Here is a 12,920-nt window from a genome sequence, read left to right on the forward strand (position 1 = left end):
ACAGCAGCAGCATACCTACATCTGGCTTCCAAGGCAAGATCAACAGGGACCTCAACTCACTCCCATTTACCACCCCCACCATGGCTTTCTAGCCTCCCACCCCTAATATGCTGAGAACTTTCTCAGCAGCAGGAGCAGCTTCCCAGAGTTTCAGTCACAGTCCCAACAGGCAGCTTACAATGTCATCAGTGTCCCCAGGAGACTGTACCATACCCACAGGCCTTGGGCCATTGGGCCAGGTCTAGCCTGTGCTCACCTCTATAGCCAATGAACTGCAACGGCCTGGATCCCTTCCATGGGCAAGACCTTCCCTCCCTTCCAATCTTAGTCATTGAATACTCTCAATCTCAGTGGTACTTTTTAGAGTTTTCTTAGCTAAAAAAAAAAAAAAAAAAAAAACCTACCCTCTTCATAAGATCACAGAAGGGAATAGTGGGGAATCATAGATACCCCCGAGAGTCCATGCAGCCATGCTTCCTAGCCAAAGTGTATAGGCTGAGAGAGCCACACTGAGAAGGGCTCCATCTTTGTCTAAAGCTGCAGTTCTCAACCTGTGGGTTGTGACCCCTTTAGCAAACCTCTATCTCCAAATAATATTTACATAACAATTCATAACAGTAGCAAAATTACAGTTACGAAGTAGCAATGAGAATGATTTTATGGTTGGGGGTCACCACAACATGAGGAACTGTATTCAAGGGTTGTAGCATTAGGAAGGGTGAGAACCACTGATCTATCTATAGGGAAGCCATTATCCACGCTGTGTGAAAGTTTTACCTTTCCAGCGTCACTGCCTTAGGGTCACCCAGGCTCCTGTCAGTTACCCTTCACTTGCTCTATAAGTAAGCCTAATAAACTCAGGGGGTCCCCAGGGCGAACTGTGGTGGGATTGCAGTTTTTGTCTTTGGGACTTTAGGAAGAGGGAAGACACTGCTTGCCTCTCCACAGGGAAGGGACTCTTGAAACACCTCTTTAAGTGACGTTTCCGTCTTCTAGTTGGAACGGACTATGTAAGAAATAAATTGCTCTGGTCCATTTTCAGTGTGCATCACACCTAGAATTCATCAGAATTACGGGTGAGTGGGAGGCTCCAGGTCTTCCCCTAGCTGGCATCTGGAACTTAACAGTCTCAGAACCCTGAGAGTAGCAAAGTACATCTTTGTGACTGAGCCCACAATCAGAAAAGGTGATCTTAAGCCCTGTGGTGGTTTGAATAGGTGTGCCCATCCCCCACCCTGCCCCCCATAGACTCCTGTGTTTGAAAGTTTGGCCCATGGGGAGTGGAACAGTTAGGAGGTGTGACCTTGTTGGGTGGGGTAGGTGTGGCCTTCCTGGAGGAAGTGTGTCACTGTAGGGACAGGCTTTGAGGTCCCCTTTGCTCAAGCTCTGCCTGATGTAGAACATAGTCCTCTTCTGGGGCTGATCAAGATATAGAACTTTTGGCTTCTCCAGCACCATATCTGCTTGCGTGCTGCCATGTTTCCCACCATGACAATAATGGACTAAACCTCTGAAACTGTAAGCCGGCCCCAACTAAATGTTGTCCTTTGTAAGAGCTGCCATGGTCATGGTGTCTCTTCACAGCAATGAAACCTTAACTAAGACAAGCCCCAAATTAAATAATGCTCTGTCCTGTCAACCCAAAGGATAGGGAATTTAGCAAAGGGGCAAATTCTGGCCTATGGGAATAAAGGAAGGAAGTTCCGCTATGCAGAGACTTCAAAAGCCACCGTAGAGCATCCAATCAGCTCACAGCCCTTTTTGCCTTTTCTCGACGCTGGCATAGATTAAAAGCTGCTTTGTTTTCCAGTAGTCTCTTGAATTTACTATTATCTTCTTGTGGGCCTGGGATGGCTCCCAGTGCCTCTCCTTCATTAGCGGGCCACGCAATCTCAGAGGAAGGGAAACAACAGTTTACAACAGTGTCGGCTTCAAAGCGCATCTCCCAACTGGCGCCACACCTGAGCCCTCGGTAAGCCCTTCCACCCTTTAATTAGGTCATCTACTTGCAGGAGATGTGCTGTGCGGTAATACTGGTTAATTCCACGGATAAGCCCACTATTCAATTTTCTCTGTTGTGAAGTTCATTCTTTGAGACAGAGCGATTTTTGCGTAGATTGTGGCAGTGCTGAGAGAGAATTCCAGGTTCATGAACAGTGGTGGGGACATAAATGTCACCGTCAGTTGCAGCCAATCCATATCCAGAAAAGTATTTTATCCCAGCAAGAAAGAACCTTTGTCCCTGATGAAACAAGCATAGTGAAGCCAGCCTGACACCAGGGAGCTGGCTGGTCCAATCCTAGAGGCAAGTCAAATTCTGGATTCCCACTGTCTTTTCTATTGGGAGATTGAGTGCCTAGTGATGGCTGTATCCAGAGCAGCCCTTCAGCAAGGATGGTTTATGGTTAGGAGAGCATGTATATCACACACCCCAAGCACAAGAATCTCTTCACTCATTGGACACCCATTCCTTCCGCCCCCAGTCCCCACCCATCAAGAACAGGGACAGCTGTTCTAGAGAAGTTAGATGGCAGATATGGAGCCTGTCGACGTTCCAGTAGATGCCCTTCAGAGAGCATTTGCTTGGGACATGAGTCTACACTTCTAAGCCTGTCCTGAAGAGTCCATCTGTGCGTGTCTTTCCCAGCATTCCTTGTCAATGGCCTTCCACTCCTGCAGCCTCGAAGTCCCTAACCTTCCAGACAGACCATACCATTAGCTGCTCTTAAAATCAGTGGAGCTGTCCGTGCTTCTTGGCCATCTCTCCTCCCAAGCACTCCATGTCAGGATCTACTACCAAGAAGAAATTTCCTTCACACCGTACTCTAAAGTCCTCTCGATGAGGCAACCGTATTCCACCTCATCTTCTGAGAGGTTTACAGAAGCAGACCAGACTTGGGGTTTCATTCTTCAGTTAGCTGGTCACGAGGAACGCTGCACAAAAGGGTGCCAGATTTGGGAGAGACAAAGCAGAAGTCAATGCTAAGGGGTTTTAGCCCCTACCTCACATGCAAGCATCCAAATTCACCATAGTGAGGTCCCTTCAATATCATTCTCAGAGGATGTGAAAGGCCTGTTTCTGATAGCTAACCTTATAACTAGTTGTTAAAGAGAGTCCTAAATACAGGGCTGGAGAGATGGGTCACCAGCTAAGAGGGATTGCTGCTCTTGCTATGGACCAGAATTCAGGTCCCAGCACCCATATCAGGTGACTTACAAAACCCTCTGACTCAAACTCCATACAATCCCACACCCTCTTCTGGCCTCTGCAGACACCTGCACACATGCGTACATGCCCCAACACAGACACACACATAATTTCTTTTTTTAATCTTTAAAAGAGAGAGAGAAACCTAAATAGATTCACAGGCCATATAGCTACCTAGTTTCCATGTTTTGACAGCTAGCCTCTACTGCATCAAGTAGCAAGCTAGATACTATCCAGAAGAAAATGTGTTCTAAGTAAAGAAGGAAGTTCACTTTGAAAACCTAGAGGCTTATCCTTGGATTCACCTTTAGGGACTTGGCAGGGACTCCACAACATCCCTACTTTCCGAGGACACTTGAATCATGAGTGGCTCCCCTCGATCATAAAACCACAAGACAAGGACTTGACTAGGCTTTTGCTATGATCTCCCCTCAAAACTCAAAACCAAAAGGGGGTTTCACCAATATCTCAAGTAGCAAATACTGGGCTGGGATTGTAGCTCAATGGTAGAGCTCTTGCCTAACATGTGCAAAGTCTGGTGTTCGGTCCACAGCACAATGCACAAAGTTAAACTATGTGTCAGTTTGCATCTAAGAAAAAGCCCATCAGGTGTTGTGTCTTTCTTCATGACTGACAGTGTCATTTATGGCAGACATCTCCATGTCTTCTACACCACTGAACCCTCGGACTTCCCCAAGACAGCAAAGCCTCTTAGATTCTGTGGAACTTGATTCCCAAGCAGTACTGGCTGGTTTTGTGTGTCAACTTGACACAGACTGGAATTATCACAGAGCTTCCATTGAGGAAATGCTTCCATGAGATCTGGCTGTGGGGTATTTTCTCAATTAATGATCAAGGGGGGAAGGCTCAGCTATTGTGGGTGGTACCATCTCTGGGCTGGTAGTCTTGAGTTCTATAAGAAAGCAAGCTGAGCAAGCCAGGGGAAGTAAGCCAGTAAGTAACATCCCTCCATGGCCTCTGCATCAGCTCCTGCTTCCTGACCTGCTTGAGTTCCAGTTCTGACTTCCTTTGGGGATGAACAGCAGTGTGGGAAGTGTAAGCTGAATAAACCCTTTCCTCCCCAACTTGCTTCTTGGTCATGATGTTTGTGCAGGAACAGAAACTCTGACTAAGACACAAAGTCTTGTTTACATGTTTTACCTGTTAATTACTGGGACTGATCAGCTTGCCACTGGCCTAGTATGCTGGTGTGAGACTTTCAGATTCTCAAGATGAGAATATTAGTTACAGTCTATTTAATGGGAGGGAAATGGCAAGAGATTGGGGGTAGTGCCGAGCAAGACTGGGACTATAGATTGTTGACCCTTCCAGGTAAAAGGTCACAGTTTTTTCACAGCAAGTGGGAACTGGTGCAGAGAAAAATGCTGTAGAAAGATCAATGGCTACAAAGCCTGGATTCACTGTGTGGGCCCTGTAAAGTCATTGTAAGCCTGGCTACCAACTGAGATCTAGAGAGGTCATGGGCCCATGCCGTGAATACATCTCTAATGGTTAATTAAACGGACAGAGCAGCAAACTACATTCTAAATAATTATAGATGAGGGGTCTGGGGAGATGGCTCAACAGTTAAGACCACTTGCTGATCTTGCAGAAGACCCAGGTGCTGGGTGGTAGCTGACAACTATCTGTATCTCAAGTTCCAGGGGGTCTGATTGATAGCTGCTTCTGACCTCCTTGGGCACCAGGTGTGCTTACGATGCACATATATACATACAGGCAAAACACACATACACATATAAAATAATCAATCTAAAAAAGAACTTTAAACACCCATGGTTATCCCAATAGACAAAAGCAGTCACGTCCATAGCCAGAAGAAAACTCTGCTTACAATGGACAGAAGTGAATGCAGAGACTCATGGCTGCTCGAGATGTAAACATTGGCTTAAAAGACATCCTGGCAGTAACAATCACTTGTTGCTCTTGTAGAGGACATGGGTTTAGTTCCTGGCACTTACATGGCAGCTAACAACCATCTATAACTACCTTTCCAGGAGATCTAATGCCCTCTTCTGACCCACAGAGGACCAGGTGGGCACACAGTCCACATACATACATGCAGGCAAAACTTATACATGTAAAATAAAAATAAATAAATCTTTAAAAGGTATAGAAAAATAAATGACAGATAGGAGTTTAACTCTAAACAAGTCACTCACGCCACCACCTCTCTAAGACTCAGGGAACACTGCAAAACAAGAAGACAGGAATCACGTGAGCACTGGAAGATAGGGTAAAGGGCCATGACACCCCATTCCTTAGACTGAACACAAGAATTGTAGTCATTAGCTTGCAACAAGCACAGTTGCAAAGACTGGACTCACACAAAGCTAGCCCTATCAACAGTCAGAGAGGAAGGGGGGCTCCCGGAGCCTCACCCTTTACCTCTGACTATTGGCTATCAATAGATTCTGGAGAGCCATTGTCTTTAGCTGTGCTCCCTCTGTTGAGCCCACTAGTCCCAGCGGAGAGCTGAAAAACCCATGTGGCCCTGGGAAATCTTGGTAGATCCAAAACAAAATATATAGTCATGAATGTGAGAGAGGGGTTGTGGAGAGAGAAGGGTCAGGGCTGGTGAGGTGGGGGTAGCTGTGGGAAGTCCATCAGCTTGCTAAGTGTATACCTGTGAGATTGATTTGTTTTGTTTTGTTTAAAATTTTTAAATATTTTTGTTGTTTTTGTTTTGGGTTTGGTTTTTGTTTTGTTTATTTTTGGTTTTGTTTTGGGGGGAGGGTCTTTTTATTTATTCCTCTCTCATATATTACATCCTGACCACAGTTTCCCCTCCCTCCTCTCCTCCCGGGCCCTCCCCACCACCTCCCTTCTTTCCCAGATCTCCTCCTCCTCCATTTAATCTGAGACAGCGGGTACAGCTGGAGTCACCACTTGAAGGTACAATAATCCAGTCATGCTCCAAGTTCCCCACACACCCAGCCTAGGCCAAATAGGCAAGTTCCATGGAAGTGGGTCAGAATTCACCACTTCTGCATGTCGGGCCTTCGTTAATCTCTGCGGGTCTCTGAGGGAGACAGAGAGATCCAGTTCACACACTCAATAGAGAGAGAAAGATCCAAAACCTTCTGTATAGGTTCTTCCTCCATCCATAATGCGCACTACTTCATGAGTCAGAGGCCCAAACTAGGGTTTCTCCCAGCGACAAGCACACCCGCCCAGTTCAACTCTCCATTCAGAAACAGGAAACGACTAACTGCTCACTTAAGCCAAGCCTCCATCACTGAACTACCTAAGTCACCACCTTGATGGGGGTGGCTACAGTGATATTCTCTGCCCTAGAAATTATCACGCATGCTCTAGAATCAGGACCTAGTAACCTCCAAGGGTAGAGGTGCCATCTTTCCCTAAGGATAGCCTTTCTAATAAAGGACTACAGGACCCTGTAAGGGAGACACATGGAGCATACTTATGGCACTGCCACAGAACCTTCCCCAACCCAGAGACTCTAGTCAGCGGACTAGTTTATGTCTGGGAACTGGGAGTGATTCAAGTCAGGTGTTGGCCAATGAATGCGCTACTAGTACATTGGTTGATTTTCCTGTATATAAAGCAGGCGGTCATTCAGTAGGCGGTCTGTCTATTTCTTTCCTGGGACATGATGACCAGATAGTTGTTACCAAAGATCCCAGTGAGCCAACACTTTCAAGTCCTGGGATATCCGCGCTGCCTTCTGGAGGAATGCTCCCATCTGCCTTGGGCTATTAAGAGAAAGCATTCAACCTCTGCTAATACGAGGCCCTGTCATTCCTGTGAAATCTGGAAGCCTATAGCACAAGAGCATGCTAGGGTTACACTGGACTGTGAAAGTGAACACCCACAGAATCTCAGTAAAACACAAGTTCTTGGGGGCTGGAGAGATGGCTCAGCGGTTAAGAGCACTGACTGCTCTTCCAGGGGGGTCCTGAGTTCAAATCCCAGCAACCACATGATGGCTCACAACCATCCGTAATGAGATCTAACACCCTCTTCTGGTGTGTCTGAAGTCAGCTACAGTGTACTTACAGATAACAATAAATAAATCTTTGGGCCGGTGAGAGCAGGGCTGGAGCGAGCAGAGGTCCTGATTCAATTCCCAGCAACCATATGATGGCTCACAACCATCTATATAGCTACAGTGTACTCATATACATAAAGTAAATAAATCTTTTTTTTTTAAGACACAAGTTCTCCCTCTCCTCCATAAATTCCCCAAAGCCTTAGTTATGAGTCTATCTTCTTGGAATTTTTATGCACCATAGCTTGGGAAGAGAGCTATGCACGTCACCCCTGTTAAACGCCCCTCTGATACCTGTCTCCTCCCTCCACATTATGTTATTGGGCATTATAATGTCTCAACTGAATAAAGCCCAAGCTACCACCATGGCTGTTTCAGCCAAGCAACCAAGAAAGACGTCAGAACAAACTTCGGCCGTACAGTTAACACGTGAATTCCCTGCTGCATCCCCACACTTTCAGAATGACTTTGTGACCCCTTCCACCCTTAGGATGACCAACCTTCCACACACATGCCATGCCCAAGGATTACATCAACTCTAGCCATTAACAAACGTTTGCATCCCTTTGCTGTGTAAACTGTCTGCTCTCCCGTCCCAGAGTACACCTGACCCTTTGAAGCACAATGGGATTTGGCCTTATTTATGGATGTAATAATTGTAACCAAGTGTCTCTGTAACCTGTCTTTAAAGGGACTGTCTTCTCCTTTCAAGGAATCTGCCCCATTTAAGGTCATCACAGAGTTTTCTAGACAAAGAAAAACTAGTCTCCTCAAACACACACACACACACACACACACACACACACACACACACGTTTTGGTTGGCAGGGGAGGCTCCTCTGGGTGACTCAGAGATCCTAGAGTCTCCATGGCACTGAAGTCAATCAAATGCCCCTCTTCCAAGTGTGGGGGCTGAGGTCTTCCTTGAATCATCCCCAAGTTTTCTCATAAGACACTCGCCAGCATTGTAAATTTTAACGATGCAACCCACACAGTCAAATTTTATGATTCATTTTTTCAGCAATATCATCCCCGTGGCTACACAGAATCAAAGATGCAGGAGACTGCGAATCACCACAGCTCTCCAGCTCTCATCTAAGCTGAGCATTAAATGACCCAGCTTTGTCACCTGCTTTCTAGGGAGCGTGTCCCAGTGCACTCAGGGATCCATCCCCCACCACAAAAGTGCCCCACGGTCACCAGGACTGAGGTAATGGCCAAGCACAGAAGTTACCAGGGCACCCAAGATGCATGCTTCAGCTGGTATTGAATCAAAGTCCATCACAGGTGACGGCATAATTACAGTGCCACCATGCTGTAGATTATGAGTCTCCAGTTTCCTGTTGGCAAGGAGATCAACACCTTGCTGGAGGCCAAGGGTACAATGAAATCAATCAAAGCCCCATCTGCTTGCATCTGTCTCCTGGGGCCACCTGTGCCCTAGTCAGTGTCAATTAGGACCCAGTCAGGAGACAGAGCTCATGTCCATGATAATACAAGCATGAACTTGAGGGTTCTTAATATCAAAAATAATATTTCAGTAAAGGACAATTAATCACTAAAGCAGCCAAAGCGAACCCTAAAGACCCAGGGGCAGCAAATGAGAAAACACAGTTAAGTCTCTTCAGGGGCAAAGTAAATAAGAAACAGATGGAGGGGCCCGTGAGATGGCTCAGCAGAGAAAGGTGATTGCTGCCAAACCCGATGATCTTGGATCGATCCCTGAAACCCATATGGTGAAAAGAGAGGACGGACTATGACAAATTGCCCTCTGACCTCCACACACATGCCGTGGCAAAACACAGACAAACAGACATTCAAAAATGTTTAAAGGATGGCTTCAGGAGATTATCCTCCATCATTCAGCTAATTCAGACTTCTACTACAAGAGAGACATACCACTAGAACATGCAGCCTACAGTGGCTAAGAAATTGCCCAGGCCATGTGGGCTTTCCTGGCCTATATAAATGGCCCTCACAGCGGGAACACGATTTAAGCCTTGTATGTCTGATCTACAAAAGAGACTTCCAAGTGGAAACAGGGATGGCTGGAGGGACATCTGGAGCTGTCCCACATGGGTCACAGAGGAGATGGGACCTGGGTCTTTGCCTTTGTGAAAGGAGAATCCCACCCTGGCAGGGAGCCTCCTTTCATACTGCCAAGTCACCCTTGTATCTGTCTAGCGCCCTCTATTGACTGAGTCTAGCATTGCTCCCTCTGACAACAGAGTCAAGGGACCAACTCCAAAATCTCAAAAGTGGGGTAGAGAAGAGTCTACTCAGAGCTCAGGAGTCATAAACCAGTAGATGGTACAGGGACAGGGGCAGATAGGGTAGGGTATGTGGGGGAGGGGAGGGATAGAGATATGGAGGCGTGGAGGTGGTCAAGCAGTTATCAAGGAAGAGGCCAAAGAAATGCGTTCTATGCCTTTTGGAAGAAAGGTTTGTCTGGGCTGGGGCCCTAAGGAGTCAACGCCGTCTCCATTTCGCTTAAAAAAGAAAACGCAGACCTGTACCAAACACAGCTCAAGAAAGCCACATTGTTCCACTTCCAAATGAACAGAAAATAAAATTCCTGGACAGATTCCTTCTTCCCACCCCTGGGGATAAGTGGGAAGTGAGTTGAGATGCACTTTATTTTCTTGAAAAGACTCTCCCAGCTCCTCCGCTCCTGCTGAGTCAGGCTGCCCCTGCAGATCGGAGGCTTTCAATCATTCATTCAGCAACATTTTCTACAGGCCTACAAGGAGCCAGACACTGAGCCCAGGAGGACATTTGGTTGTGAGCCTCAGTTAAACCTGCTCCCTGCGTCTGTGGCTAAGCAACTTGCGTGAGTATTGAGAATGAGCAAAGTGTCCAGCGACTGACGCAGTCTGAGTCTAAATCTGTGGGAATTTCTGGACCGATTACAAGAGCCCTAACTTTGAAGTCATATGTCATGGGTTCTCATCCTGATGAATTCTTTTGTGTCACATGGAACATTCGTGTACACATACATGTGTGTGAGCACACACTGTTTTATTCACCAGGAATCTCGGTTCCAGAGTCTCTTGACCTCTATTATGTTAGACCCCATCATGAATTGAAACTCCTAAGTCAAAAGAGCCTTTAACCCACTGTGATGGTTTGCATATGCTCGCCCCAGGGGTTGGCACTGTTAGAAGGTGTGGCCCTGTTGGAGAAGATGTGGCCTTGTTGAAGTAGATATGTCACTGTGGGTATGGGCTTTAAGACCCTCACCCTAACTGCCTGGAGGCAGTATTCTGCTAGCAGCCTTCAGACGCAGATGTAGAAGTCTCAACTCTGCCTGCACCATGCCTGCCTAGATGCTGCCATGTTCCTGCCTTGATGATACTGAACTGAACCTCTAAACCTGTAAGCCAGCCCCAATTAAATGTTGTCCTTTATAAGACTTGCCTTGGTTATGGTGTCTGCTCACAGCAGTAAAACCCTAACTAAGACACCCACCTAACCTACCTAGTGTCACAGGACCCAGAGAGTAAGGATGTCTTGCCCTCTGGTCACATGACCACCACCCAGCATCAATATAAAAGGTACACTGATATATGAAAGGCTAGTGAGGTCTGCTAGCCAGCAGGTAAGGACAGTTACTTCCAAGCCGGGCGACCTGAGCTCCACCCCCAGGAGCCACCTGGTAGAGAGAATTGACTCCTGCAAATTGTCCTCTGACCTCCACACACATTCTGCCCACATGCACACCCACACATATACGAATAACAAAAGATTGTTAAGTTGAACTATTGCAAGCCAGGGATGGCCTACACTGTGAGGTAAAATGTGTCAAAGGACAATTTGTGTCAATTATCAAAGGACAATTGTGTCAATAGAGACTGAAGCATACTCAGTCTTTTTGAATATTTTGCCTCATAGCCAGTCCTGCAAAAAGGTACCATTATATTCATTGTGGGCTGTTTAGGGGACCATGCGTGGTCATTTCCTGGTGTCTGATTTGCGAGGCCAAGAAGAACATCCTTGGCTTGTTGGTTCTGGAACTAAGCTGGAACTCCTCTCAGTACCCAGCTGGGCCCCAACTCCTCTGAAACGCTTTGTGAGCTCAGGTGAGCAGACCCACACTCTGTCCCCTCCTTCCCTCCAAATGCCAAAAATTCTGGAACACTAGCTTCAAGACAAGCACGCCCTTTGTTAGGCAATAGATTTAGCAAGGTAAACACAGAAGCCTTCCCGGTCCTCAAGGAGCTCAACACTGTGTGGAGCAAAGACAAAAGCAATGTCTACATCACTCATAACACACATGCATCAGTTAGCTTTTGGTGTGTAACAAATAATCCCCATACTTCCTGACATAAGACAGATATGTTTAGAGTCACTCTGGGTTCTAGAGATTGGTCAGGCAGCCCCTTCTGATTATCATATTTATCCAACAGATCAGCTGGGCTGAAAGGTTGTTAATGGTCTCCTCATTCCCAGGCCTGGAAGCTACTACCAACTCTTAGGGGATGTGCTCTGTCCCCTCTAGGTCCTCTCAATCACCCAGCAGGCTACACAGGCTTCCTTACAGGGCATTGTTCCAGGACAACACAAAATGAGCACCTCAGGTCTGGGACCTGAACTCCGCACTCTGCCAGTTTCCACCACATTCTATTGGTGAAAGCGAGTTCTATGTCATGGTTTGACCAGTCTCTCTGACACTGTAAGGGTCACCCAGGTGGTACTGGTTTTGAAGGCATGAAGGGGTCACGCAGAGCAGCTGAGGCTCGGCACTGTGAGAGGCCATGGAAGGCCATTGGTGAAGGTGCAGCCTCAGTTGAAGTTGATGGCCCAGGACTGAAGGGGTCATGCATTGTTTTGGAGATGCCAGTACAATGAGATGACCACCAAGAACAGTAGCAGCAGTGGAGTACAGACAGCTGGAGCCTAGAAGATGTGTGCTACAAAGGGCATGGCTGGAGAAGTGACCCAAGCCCTTGGAGGAGCCCAGAAGATTGTGAGTTGGATTCCAGACATTGGACAGTTGGAGTTTAATTATTGCTTTTGATTGTGATTGTGCCCTGATATTTTTCCCTCTTGAAGGAAGAAAATGTTTTAGTGGATCCCACAGTTAAGAGACTTTTAATTGTAAAAAGACTTTGGATTTTAAAAGATATTGGATATTTTTAAAGGATTGAACTTTTAATATGTAAAGACTGTGGGACTTTTAAAGTTATTTAAGATCTTGGGGATGAATAAGAACTAAGGGTTGAGGCTTACTAGTGATGTATTTGTGTGTCAATTGTACTGGCTAGTTTTGTGTCAACTTGACACAGCTGGAGTTATCACAGAGAAAGGAGCTTCAGTTGAGGAAATGCCTCCATGAGATCCAACTGTAAGGCATTTTCTCAATTAGTGATCAAGGGGGAAAGGCCCCTTGTGGGTGGGACCATCTCTAGGCTGGTAGTCTTGGGTTCTATAAGAGAGCAGGCTGAGCAAGCCAGAACAAGCAAGCCAGTAAAGAACATTCCTCCATGGCCTCTGCATCAGCTCCTGCTTCCTGACCTGCTTGAGTTCCAGTCTTGACTTCCTTAGTGATGAACAGCAGTATGGAAATGTAAGCTGAATAAACCCTTTCCTCCCCAACTTGCTTCTTGGTCATGATGTTTGTGCAGGAATAGAAACCCTGACTAAGACAGACACATATCTGAGTCCATCAGGTAAGGCTTACAG

Source organism: Mus musculus, chromosome 4, assembly GCF_000001635.26.
Source record: "Mus musculus strain C57BL/6J chromosome 4, GRCm38.p6 C57BL/6J".
NCBI lineage: Eukaryota > Metazoa > Chordata > Mammalia > Rodentia > Muridae > Mus > Mus musculus.